Below are 12,947 nucleotides of genomic sequence, written 5' to 3'. Positions count from 1 at the left end.
CAGTCCTGCTCTCCACATCACCTCACAACAACCCCCATCTCCTCCCCTCCCAGCTCCAGTCCTGCTCTCCACATCACCTCACAACAACCCCCATCTCATTTCCTCCCAGCTCCAGTCCTGCTCTCCACAACAACCCCCATCTCCTCCCCTCCCAGCTCCAGTCCTGCTCTCCACATCACCTCACAACAACCCCCATCTCCTCCCCTCCCAGCTCCAGTCCTGCTCTCCACATCACCTCACAACAACCCCCATCTCATTTCCTCCCAGCTCCAGTCCTGCTCTCCACAACAACCCCCATCTCCTCCCCTCCCAGCTCCAGTCCTGCTCTCCACATCACCCCACAACAACCCCCATCTCATTTCCTCCCAGCTCCAGTCCTGCTCTCCACATCACCTCACAACAACCCCCATCTCCTCCCCTCCCAGCTCCAGTCCTGCTCTCCCCATCACCCCACAACAACCCCCATCTCATTTCCTCCCAGCTCCAGTCCTGCTCTCCCCATCACCCCACAACAACCCCCATCTCATTTCCTCCCAGCTCCAGTCCTGCTCTCCACATCACCCCACAACAACCCCCATCTCCTTCCCTCCCAGCTCCAGTCCTGCTCTCCACACCACCCCACAAGCTGAACAGGAAGTGGTGTTGTTTTAATGTGATGCATTCCAGCGCCATATGGGAGGGGTGCGAGGAGGGAGGTAGGGAGCGTGCTGAGCGACAGCAGGCCGTGTGGCGTATGAGGCGTTCTGGCACGGGGAGCGAAAGGATGAACGATCCAACCAGACAACGATAGAATGACAGAGGAAGTGAGGGAGGAAAAGAAGAGCAAGAAGGCAGGCTGTCTTCTGTCTGTCAGCTCCCTGAACTGCTGGCCATCGTATCGGGCCGTGTGTGTGTGTGTGTGTGTGTGTGCGTGCGTGCGTGCGTGCGTGCGTGCGTGCGTGCGTGCGTGCGTGCGAAGTGACGTGTGCATAAGCCGGCATTAAAGTGTATGTATATGACTCTACGAGTATGGTGGTGTGTTTATGACTGGCAGGGTATCATAGTAGGACAGTAGTTTAACACAGCTACAGTACTTAGTGAGTGAAAGCAGGGTATCATAGTAGGACAGTAGTTTAACACAGCTACAGTACTTAGTGAGTGACGGCAGGGTATCATAGTAGGACAGTAGTTTAACACAGCTACAGTACGTAGTGAGTGACGGCAGGGTATCATAGTAGGACAGTAGTTTAACACAGCTACAGTACTTAGGCTCTCTAATCACATACTGCACCTGTAGCATCAGAAGACCAAGGTTAAGGAAGTGCCAAAGATGTGTGTGTTAACAGAGCTGCTGTCTCTGTCTGTGGTTCAATGTGTGTGAACAGAGCTTCTGTCTGTGGTTCAATGTGTGTGTGTAAGCAGAGCTGCTGTCTCTGTCTGTGGTTCAATGTGTGTGTGTTCTTTACAGGGTTCTGTGTGAACCAGGTTATAACCCATGACCTATGTATTTAGATGGCTGTGACTTTAGATGACTTTACTGATGTGTAACTTTGAATAACAGGAGATTTGGCCCCCTGCCTGACACACATCACTGTGAGCCTCTCAAAGTACACAGTGTGACTGTAATTCATACAAACAGATGTTTGATACTCTTCCAAAGCCAAACCGGTGAAGTGACACTGACAGAAAGGCGCTATAAACCTGTTTGTGTAATTAATGAGTGTACCTGTGTTTCTTGTACCTGTGTACCCACTCACAGGTAACACACACACTATACAGTCTCAGCTGATCGTATCGGGCTGTGTCTGACGCCAGAGACTGACTGTTGACAACAACATTGCTGTCAGCATCAAAAGGACACAACCGCTCCAATAACACATTTTCATCATACCGCTCCTCAGGCGACAGCGCTGATGGAAGGGCAGCCTGTTTGTGTGTGTATGTCTTTCATGTTGACTTCTAACATAATTGCTTAGAGACAAACTCTATGTCCACTTCATGAGTTCATCACAAACCCTGTGTTTGTGTTATTCTCCATCAGACCTGGGTTCAAATACTATTTGAAATCATTTAAAATACTGTATCTGTGTTTTGATTTATCTTGCCTGTTGGAATGGAACCAATAGAAAAGTATTGAAATGGAAAACTGCAAACCCCGCCCACCTGGCCCTCCAGGCAAGCTAAAGCAAATGCTCAAAGTATTTCAACGATTTTGAATAGTATTTGAATCCAAGTCCAACTGGGAATTGGATTGAACCAAACCGCTTGATATAGAGGTGACTGGTGCTGAGAGTCGTTAGGCCCTGGGGCTTCCCCAGCAACATATTCATTCCAGATATTTATTTATGTGGGCTCCTTTAAGCTGTTTTCCTCCAGTTGATTAAACTCAACCAAGCGAACAGATGTATGCATACATCCACACACACATGCTGTACATCTGGACACACACAGAGAGAGAAATAAGTACATTCTTGCACAAACGCGTACACACAAACACACACACACACACATCTCTTAACTCTCTCCAATCTAGAAGTTGTTTTTCTCCAGTATCCTTGCACCACAGTCATCCAGAAACCTTGTCATCCAGAAACCTTGTCATCCAGAAACCTTGTCATCCAGAAACCTTGTCATCCAGAAACCTTGTCATCCAGAAACCTTGTCATCCAGAAACCTTGTCATCCAGAAACCTTGTCATCCAGCCAAGCGTTCATAAAGGTGGAGACATCTCCTTGTTTCACAAGAGCACACAGTCTAACCAGAGACTACGCTGTATGCACCAACACCAGAGACTACGCTGTATGCACCAACACCAGAGACTATGCTGTATGCACCAACACCAGAGACTATACTGTATGCACCAACACCAGAGACTACGCTGTATGCACCAACACCAGAGACTACGCTGTATGCACCAACACCAGAGACGACACTGTATGCACCAACACCAGAGACTACACTGTATGCACCAACACCAGAGACTATGCTGTATGCACCAACACCAGAGACTACACTGTATGCACCAACACCAGATACTATGCTGTATGCACCAACACTGACTCACTCTCTGGCTGACAGTCACACAGTTAAATACACACTCACAATCATGGTGAAGAACACACACACACCGTTTACGTCTGAAAATAGTCCCCGGTCGCAGAGTTTGGCTTTTTGGCTTGCTGTTAGTGGGCTTCTTCAGACATGGATCTGTGCATGTGCTTATTTATCTATATGGGAGTGACTAAGGTAGTGGAGATTCAGCTGTGTGTGTGTGTGTGTGTGTGTGTGTGTGTGTGTGTGTGTGTGTGTGTGTGTGTGTGTGTGTGTGTGTGTGTGTGTGTGTGTGTGTGTGTGTGTGTGTGTGTGTGTGTGTGTGTAGGTCATCACTGTTAGGATGTGTAGGTCATCTCTGTTAGGCTGTGTAGGTCATCTCTGTTAGGCTGTGTAGGTCATCACTGTTAGGCTGTGTAGGTCATCTCTGTTAGGCTGTGTAGGTCATCACTGTTAGGATGTGTAGGTCATCTCTGTTAGGCTGTGTAGGTCATCTCTGTTAGGCTGTGTAGGTCATCACTGCTAGGCTGTGTAGGTCATCACTGTTAGGCTGTGTAGGTCATCACTGTTAGGCTGTGTAGGTCATCACTGTTAGGCTGTGTAGGTCATCACTGTTAGGCTGTGTAGGTCATCACTGTTAGGCTGTGTAGGTCATCTCTGTTAGGCTGTGTAGGTCATCTCTGCTAGGCTGTATAGGTCATCTCTGCTGACCTCAACACAGAGACATGTGGTTCTGGTCTGGGTGATACTGGCCTCAAGACTAAATATTGACCATCTAAAAATAGGAGTACGGCCCTGAAAACAGATGTACTCAACAACTCAGAATAGACACATTGATTTAGTCTCTATCTTTGAAGTCCCTGTCCATCTCTAACCCATCACCTCTTCACTCTCCATCTCATCTCTAACCCATCACCTCTTCACTCTCCATCTCATCTCTAACCCATCACATCTTCACTCTCCATCTCATCTCTAACCCATCACCTCGTCACTCTCCATCTCATCTCTAACCCATCACCTCTTCACTCTCCATCTCATCTCTAACCCATCACCTCTTCACTCTCCATCTCATCTCTAACCCATCACCTCTTCACTCTCCATCTCATCTCTAACCCATCACCTCTTCACTCTCCATCTCATCTCTAACCCATCACCCCTTCACTCTCCATCTCATCTCTAACCCATCACCTCTTCACTCTCCATCTCATCTCTAACCCATTACCCCTTCACTCTCCATCTCATCTCTAACCCATCACCTCTTCACTCTCCATCTCATCTCTAACCCATCACCTCTTCACTCTCCATCTCATCTCTAACCCATCACCTCTTCACTCTCCATCTCATCTCTAACCCATCACCTCTTCACTCCATCTCATCTCTAACCCATCACCTCTTCACTCCATCTCATCTCTAACCCATCACCCCTTCACTCTCCATCTCATCTCTAACACATCACCTCTTCACTCTCCATCTCATCTCTAACCCATCACCTCTTCACTCTCCATCTCATATCTAACCCATCACCTCTTCACTCTCCATATCATCTCTAACCCATCACCTCTTCACTCTCCATCTCATCTCTAACCCATCACCTCTTCACTCTCCATCTCATCTCTAACCCATCACCTCTTCACTCTCCATCTCATCTCTAACCCATCACCTCTTCACTCTCCATCTCATCTCTAACCCATCACCTCTTCACTCTCCATCTCTCTCTCTAACCCATCACCTCTTCACTCTCCATCTCATCTCTAACCCATCACCTCTTCACTCTCCATCTCATCTCTAACCCATCACCTCTTCACTCTCCATCTCATCTCTAACCCATCACCTCTTCACTCTCCATCTCATCTCTAACCCATCACCTCTTCACTCTCCATCTCATCTCTAACCCATCACCTCTTCACTCTCCATCTCTCTCTCTAACCCATCACCTCTTCACTCTCCATCTCTCTCTCTAACCCATCACCTCTTCACTCTCCATCTCATCTCTCTAACCCATCTCTCTCTTCACTCTCCATCTCATCTCTCTCTCCCATCTCTCTCTCTAACCCATCTCTCTCCCTCTCTCGACTGTCGAATCTCCAATTTCCTCCTACTCTCTATCTTTCTGTTTCTCCCTCCTTAGTCCTCCACCACGATGTCTGTCTGTCTGTCTGTCTGTCTGTCTGTCTGTCTGTCTGTCTGTCTGTCTGTCTGTCTGTCTGTCTGTCTGTCTGTCTGTCTGTCTGTCTGTCTGATGACTTCAGTCCTCCCCAGGCTGTTGAGAGCAAAGCAGTGTGGTGTTAAAGTTTCAACCAGAGGCAACATGTCCACATTAGAAATAACAAGATCACTAGAAAGCAACCCATATTGAAGATGGCCTGTGTGGGATACATGGAGAGAAATAGAGAAAACACTAGATGCTGTCCGATGTTGACGTTTGATTTTTTAATAGTCACCCTTATGGCTTCTAAGATTCTTGGAAAGAGTCTTCTGCTGATTTAATATGTAAACTGACTAGTCCTGACTTGTATCACAATCACAACTGGGTCATGTTCATTAGGGCACAGCATAGCAAAACATTTTGAAATGGAGAATGGAAACAAGCATTTCTTAATGGACAAACTCTGATAGAACGTCCCAGTTTTTTCTTCAGTTTCGTGCCTTGTGACCACGTTATGCTGACGTTGATCCTGTAATAAGGTTGAAGTTTAGTTTTACACACACACACACACACACACACACACACACACACACACACACACACACACACACACACACACACACACACACACACACACACACACACACAGCCACTTCTCTGTGCGTATGGTAGCTGATAACGCCGCTATTAGCAGTGACTGAAATAGACCCAGGAGAAACGAGGGGCCAAGGACCTCAAACATACCAGAGCTGGTGTGTATGTGTTTATGGTAAACATGCCTACGTCAGTGTGTGTGTGTGTGTGTGTGTGTGTGTGTGTGTGTGTGTGTGTGTGTGTGTGTGTGTGTGTGTGTGTGTACTTGAGCGAGCGTACTAGTCAGCACTTCCTGTGATTTCAGTTGGGCCTCCTGACCCTAAGGCAGACACAGTAGCAGCAGCAGCACATCAGTTGACCATTCCCCTAACCATTACTCTGTTGACTTCTCATTAAATCTATATGTGGGTAAACGTTACGAGTTAATGTTCATCTGATCATTTGTTTCTTTAGTTGAACTTCCATTAGTCATTAATAGCCAATGATTAAATATCTGACCCTTCAGTCAAGGTTCAAGGCTGTGGTCACACTGAACTAAGTATGGGTGCTCTTTGTGTGTCACTGTTTGAAGTGACCGTTGCAGTCCCTTCTCTCTCAATCTATTTCTCTCTCTTTCCCTCATCTTTTCCCCCCTCCCCTCTCCCCCCTCTCTCTCCTTCCCTCTCTCCCCTCTCTCCCCTCTCTCTCCTTCCCTCTCCCCCCTCTCTCTCCTTCCCTCTCCCCCCTCTCTCTCCTTCCCTCTCTCCCCTCTCTCTCCTTCCCTCTCTCCCTGAATTCCCCCACCTTTAGGTTTCTCCAGCCACTACCATTCTAGCCTGGGTGGGTACCAGTCTGTTTGTGTCATCATGCCAAACATGACAAGGATAGCACCAACAGATCTGGGACAAAGCTACTACTCTCCATCGCTCTTTGACCATCCAAATCTCCCTCCACTTCCTCTACCCCCCCCCCACTCTCTCTCCCCCCTCTCCCCCACTCTCTCTCCCTCCTCTCCATCTCTCTCTCTCTCTCTTCCCATCTCTCTGGTTCAAGGCTCATTTGCTAATGACAGTGTTGGCCCGAGGTAATTACAACCTTAGATTAAGAGTCGTTTATCTTGTTTTACGGCCTCACTGAAACATGGCAATTTGCGGTGGCTCTCTGGGATGTGCTCGCTCTCTCTCTCTCCCTCCCCCTTGTCCTCTTTTGTTCCCTCTCTCTCACTCGCTCCCTCTCTCGCCTTTTCTCTCTGGCCCCAGTTCTCACTTTTGGTTAGTGGCCGTTTTGCCATTTTTCTGATTTTTGGCATTTTCCATGTACTTCCAGACAGAGCGAGAAAGAGGGAACGAGAGAGGAGGAGAAAAAATAGGTTGCTTCCAGTCAAAAGGCTGAGAGGGCAGTTTCTGAATCTGAACGTCTGTCTTTCCAACCGTAATTCAGTCTTTCAGGGGGAACATCTGTCCTGGAGCCCCATCTCTCCTCTTCAAACGCGAATTCTGAGCGTTGGCAAGAGGGAGTGTGTAAGACAGGAGTTATTTGCGGTTTGCGTTGGGCTCAAGACAGGCTCCGCTTGTAGCCTTTGCGTGCTCCTGTATATTTATACAGAGGTTTTCAAGTGGTTCTTTGGAACGCATCATTTGGCTGGAACGGCTTGAGTCTTCTTCAGTTTGGCTTGGCGGGCAAACACCGTGAGGGGATCGGTTTGCTTTTCGCATACCGCCGGGTCAGCATTGATGTGCGAGGCCCTTTGAAGTGATTCAAGCCAGGGGCTTTCTTTAAGCGCCCTGCCCAAGAAAGCTGCTCTGACTCTGGGACGTCAACAGTGGCACGCCCTGTGTATTGTGGAACACCTGATTCTGGTGGTGGGATGGAGCCCTACGTTGAACTCATTGTGACACTGTGACTGTAGCTAAGATCCAAATAAACACACACACACACACAACCAAATGTGTGTGTAGGCACAAACACACTCCAAACACGCTGATTGTAACACATACACTCCGACACACACACCCTTGCTAATTGGGATTCACACTTGCTTTCACACGGTTTCGCTAATACAAAACACACAAAAACACACACAGGTTTCTTATGCCTTGCCAGCTCCAACTCCCTGCCTGCTGTGTGACTGCCCTGCTCCCATCCTCTCCCCCCTCCCCGTCTCCCCAGGCCTCCTCGCCACCTGACTTTTAACACCCTAATCCGTTGTTGCAGAGGGTGGAAGGCCCTCCACCCTAATTCCTCGTTGTAAAGGGTGGAGGGCCTCAGACGACCACTCCTAATTGGGTATAAAAGGGGGCTACTGGCTGGAGTACACTGTGTGATATGAAATTTCTTTGCTCTTAGAGACGAGAGGAGCAGAGCAGTTGCCTGGGCCTAGGTGTGTGTTTGTGTTTTTTTTTTTTTTGTGTTGTTTTTTTATTATTATTTTTTTTTTTTATACACACAGTACAGCAGGAAAATGCTGGTGGGTTGTTATGTTATTCTGACACTGGTAGACTGAGTCATCACAGTCTCCTACACGTCTTCTAAATAGATGAATGGCAGTTTTCCAATGACCCCGAAGCAGAGATTAAACCCTGGTGTGGTCACATGTCTGAAACAAATGCCAAGAGTGGCTATCGGTCTATCCCTCCAGGGGTAATGTGTGTGGCTACCTGTCTGTCCCTCCAGGGGTAATGTGTGTGGCTACCTGTCTGTCCCTCCAGGGGTAATGTGTGTGGCTACCTGTCTGTCCCTCCAGGGGTAATGTGTGTGGCTACCTGTCTGTGGGTGGGTGGGTGGGTGTGTGTGTGTGCTTGTTTGCGTGCCTGCATGATTATGCACTGTGTGTGTGTGTGTGTGTGTGTGTGTGTGTGTGTGTGTGTGTGTGTGTGTGTGTGTGTGTGTGTGTGTGTGTGTGTGTGTGTGTGTGTGTGTGTGTGTGTAGGAGAGGAGGGGGCCAGCCTCTCTCTGACAGGAGACATGTGTTAAATAGCCGAGCCCCCCCAGAGTCCCCCTCACCAGGCCTCACCTCCACGAGAGGGGTCCCAGGGCCACTGGGTTATCCACCCGGTCAGCGTGTGTGTGTTCTACGTTAATACCCTCAACACACACACACACGGACATAAGCTTGCACACATAGACACACACATCTATACACACGTGCTCCTAGTCTAAATCTAGGGTCTTGGCAGCTTGCACACATGGACACACACACATGCTCCTAGTCTAAATCTAGGGTCTTGGCAGCTTGCACACATGGACACACACACATGCTCCTAGTCTAAATCTAGGGTCTTGGCAGCTTGCACACATAGACACACACATCTATACACACGTACTCCTAGTCTAAATCTAGGGTCTTGGCAGCTTGCACACATGGACACACACACATGCTCCTAGTCTAAATCTAGGGTCTTGGCAGCTTGCACACATAGACACACACATCTATACACACGTACTCCTAGTCTAAATCTAGGGTCTTGGCAGTGTTGAGGTCAAACAATCTCAGTGATTCCATCTTCTCTGTCATCTCAGTCAAGTATCACACTATACTAAACAAAGGAATGTTTTCTCATCCCTTATTTTTCTCTCTTTCTATCTCTCCCTCTCTCGCCATCTCTCTCTCTCTCTCTCTACTTTCCTTTCTCATCCACTGTTCATTGCCTGAGAATTCCTACCATCTCCCCGCCACGTCTCTGTCCCGTCCAGAAAGCCTGTCTCTCAGCACTGAGAAGTGACAGGGTGTTCTCCTGTGCCAAGTAGTCAGTGCTCAAATACTGAGACACACAGCAGAGGAGATAGTAGTACCTACCACAGGAGGCTGTTGAGGGGAGGACGGCTCGTAATAATGGCTGGAATAAGTGGAGTGGTGAATGGAAATGGTATGGAAACCATGTATTTGATACCATTCAATTTATTCCATTGCAGCCATTACTATGAGCCCATCCTCCCCAAATAAGGTGCCACCAGCCACCTGTGGTACCCACGAAACATAAGGGTCCTGTCTGAACTGTGTCTGTCATTATAGTGACACACTTCCCTCTGTTTTCTCATGACCTATGCATGCCAGGGACAACGATTTGTATATTTGGCCCTTGGTAGTCAAAATTAAACATTCATTGTCTACTGTATAGCACATACACATACGAATATCCACACTTCTGTTCAAGCCAACGTCAGTCTGTCTGGCTAATATGTATCCTGGGTGAGAGGTCTGCAGCTATAGGCTACATACAGTACTTGACTGTGTAATGACAGCTTCATCTCTCCTTTCAAGATACATAGGGTGGAAATAGTCCCCCGTGAAGATGATCCTCGCACGAAGGGTTATTGGAGTAGTTTACCCCGCCATTTGTTGGGCCCGCAGTGAAAGATTAAGAGATTTTCCGTGCCTGAGTGCGGGCGCGCAGAGCCGGCAGATGGATCTCGCTCAGAAAAAAGACTGTTGCTACGTACCTCAATATTCAAATGTTTGGAAAATTGGCCTCAGTGGCGAAGACGCAAAGATGGCTTATGAGATGTAGCGGTTCGACTTGGCGAGATAACATGAACAGCCTACTATGCGCTTATCTGGATGTTGTTTGGGAAAGGTGGACTGGATACGTTTATTATGATCACTGTTAATTAAAGTTTGTAGACACAAATAATAGGCCTTTTCATGATTTATCACATGGTTTATGATAGCCTCTGGTTTATATCCATGTAGTTTATTATTGGGAGGAATTGTGAGACATATAGCCTATAGATTTTAGTAAAGTATCATGGGTATATCTGTTACACATTTCAATTACGCATGAGATGTAAACCTGTAGCAATGAGGAGATAGCTGTTGGTGATTTATTGATATAATTCCCCTAAATGTGAAACGTTTAACAACTGTTTTCCTAGAGTTTTCTCCGACGTTATACAGTGTCTGAGTAGTTTTAAGTTGAAAAGCAACTCGCATGATTTTACTGATGCCTTTCGCGAACTCCGACGCACATGAATCATTAGACTGAAGATCAATAGGTGTTTGAAACAAGAACAAGTGTTTTCCAGATGTTCCAGGTGCTAATGGACACGTTAATAACTGAGTACCTACCCTACAGGTGGGGAGGTAGATACCATTTGTAATGCTGCGCAGATAACAATCATGTTGAAATTAACACAGTCGAATTCAATGACGCTAATACGGAACCAAAAACTGGCAACTGGTTCGAACACTTTATCTTTTCATTGAAATTGTTGGTTATTTTGTCATGGGACTGCAGGTTCTCCAAATCAATGTGAGGTCCTTGCTGGCTGTTCTGCTGCAAATTCACAGCTAACCCATGGATAATAACAGTTAATCTCGTTTTACCCGGTGTGACCAAACATATTTGCCTCCAGAACTAGACCAGCCTATACCATTAGCCTACCTTTGAACTCGTGGCGAACAGAGCAAATTAGACGCTTAGTTTTTGTCTTTTGAAACCAGTTGTTTGTTGAACGTCCCTATCCTATAACCTATGCCGTGTGCGTTCTCATCTGGGCTGGTCCCCAGCACCAGCCGCACGTCGAAAACAGCTTCTCCCGGTGGTAAAAAAAGGACCGGCGCGGTCTAGACGCCAGCTCTGCCCAGCGCAGCGTCCTGTGGTCAAACACTTAAGCAGCCTACTAGTTAGTGATAAAGTTACGATTGAAGTGTTTCCAGCTGTTGTTCCGCACAGATTAGAGACATGCTGTGGCGGTTGACTTGCCTATACTTATTTGTTATCGCTCTTTAGACTATATGAGTGATTTTGAATATTTGTAAATGATGTGTAAATTATTGAATGTTTTTAAGTGATTGTGAATGTTTCTGCTTAAATGATCCTCGGTTTGCATGGTACAAATTGGAAGCTGACAAGCTGTTGTTTACAGAATGTTGTAGGCCTTGTAGGGTTCTCATTCGGTGCGGTGAGAAGGTGTGTCTGGAATGGGTGAACATTTCACCTCTAGCTAACTCCTGTCATAGAACGTTATAACATAGCATAACATAACAGGAGTCGGAGTGTGGAGCCTGTAGAAGGGTGGTGTGTACTAGTAGGCATATATGTTTATTAAAAACGAATGTCTCTTTATGAAGAAAAATAATAATTATTAATTTTCAATTTAATTATGTTATTACTTTTCAATAAATTACGTAAGTTATTCATGCAAAGTTGATAAACGCAAGCTTTATCCAAAATCATAACCACACATTTTTCTCAGCTATAGGGCTTGTTTTCCAAACTGTACTGCTTTACGCATTCTGCAACATGCTTCCTACTCAATGACCAATCTGTGTCACACAACTTTGCATATATAAACTTTGCAGTTTATTCATAAAACCATTCTGTTCGGGGAAAAAACTTACCGGTTCTGTTCCCTGCGTAAAGTTTGAGTTGCGGCGCATTCAGAAATGTGTGCTACATAAAAATGTTATCCAAGAGGACCCACGTAGAACAAGTAAACAGTTCGAAATCCTTTAGTCGTCCGTGGTGCACTCTGTCAAAAGTCCCCGAAACTGTGCAACAGCATAAAGTTATTAAAATACATAAAAACTCTTCAGCCACCAGTGTCTAGCGAGTGGTTGAAAGCTCCACATCGAGGAATGCGCTTCAAGTGTCCGGCGAGAGCCCATAAGCTTCCCGACCCCAAGACAAAAGCGCTTTATTGGCGAATGGAACGGAGAGTTTTAACGAGAATGGGAGGGGCGACTCGAGGCGAGCTAGAACGCGACCCAGAGCGCTCAACACTCCACACTACTGTCTGCTGCAGGGGCTTGGAAAGCAGCGCTCATAACTCCACACTACAGTCTGCTGCAGGGGCTTGGAAAGCAGCGCTCATAACTCCACACTACTGTCTGCTGCAGGGGCTTGGAAAGCAGCGCTCAACACTCCACACTACTGTCTGCTGCAGGGGCTTGGAAAGCAGCGCTCATAACTCCACACTACTGTCTGCTGCAGGGGCTTGGAAAGCAGCGCTCAACACTCCACACTACTGTCTGCTGCAGGGGCTTGGAAAGCAGCGCTAATATGCTGCGCTCTCCTCCTTGACAGATACAGTTGGGGCAACGCAAAAAAATGGCTACATGTTTCTTTTAGTTTCACACTGTAAACCTGCAGGACCTGTTTCAACAACACGCTTATGAGAAGTATTTACTTGCAAACTTATTTTGTGCAGTTCTGTGTTCATATTTTTGAAAGCACATTTTGAGTATGAAATGGTTTGT

General features: G+C 46.8%; 1 protein-coding gene across 2 annotated transcripts in view; it reads right to left on the bottom strand.

Moving 5' to 3' along the window:
• The window catches only part of LOC120044834 (vasorin-like), a 50,030-nt gene extending 37,577 nt beyond the window's left edge, over positions 1–12,453 (bottom strand). Inside the window, exon 1 of one of the 2 annotated variants that reach the window (XM_038989512.1) lies at positions 12,090–12,453. The gene's annotated coding sequence lies outside the window, so the exon portion shown is untranslated. The remainder of the gene's footprint in view (positions 1–12,089) is intronic. The other variant, XM_038989511.1, reaches the window with a different exon arrangement.
• Between the last annotated feature and the right edge of the window lie 494 nt (positions 12,454–12,947).

The sequence above is a fragment of the Salvelinus namaycush genome, chromosome 3 (genome assembly GCF_016432855.1).
Source record: "Salvelinus namaycush isolate Seneca chromosome 3, SaNama_1.0, whole genome shotgun sequence".
NCBI classification, from domain to species: domain Eukaryota; kingdom Metazoa; phylum Chordata; class Actinopteri; order Salmoniformes; family Salmonidae; genus Salvelinus; species Salvelinus namaycush.
Note: the sequence above shows the minus strand (reverse complement) of the source record. Positions and strands in the feature narration are given on the sequence as shown.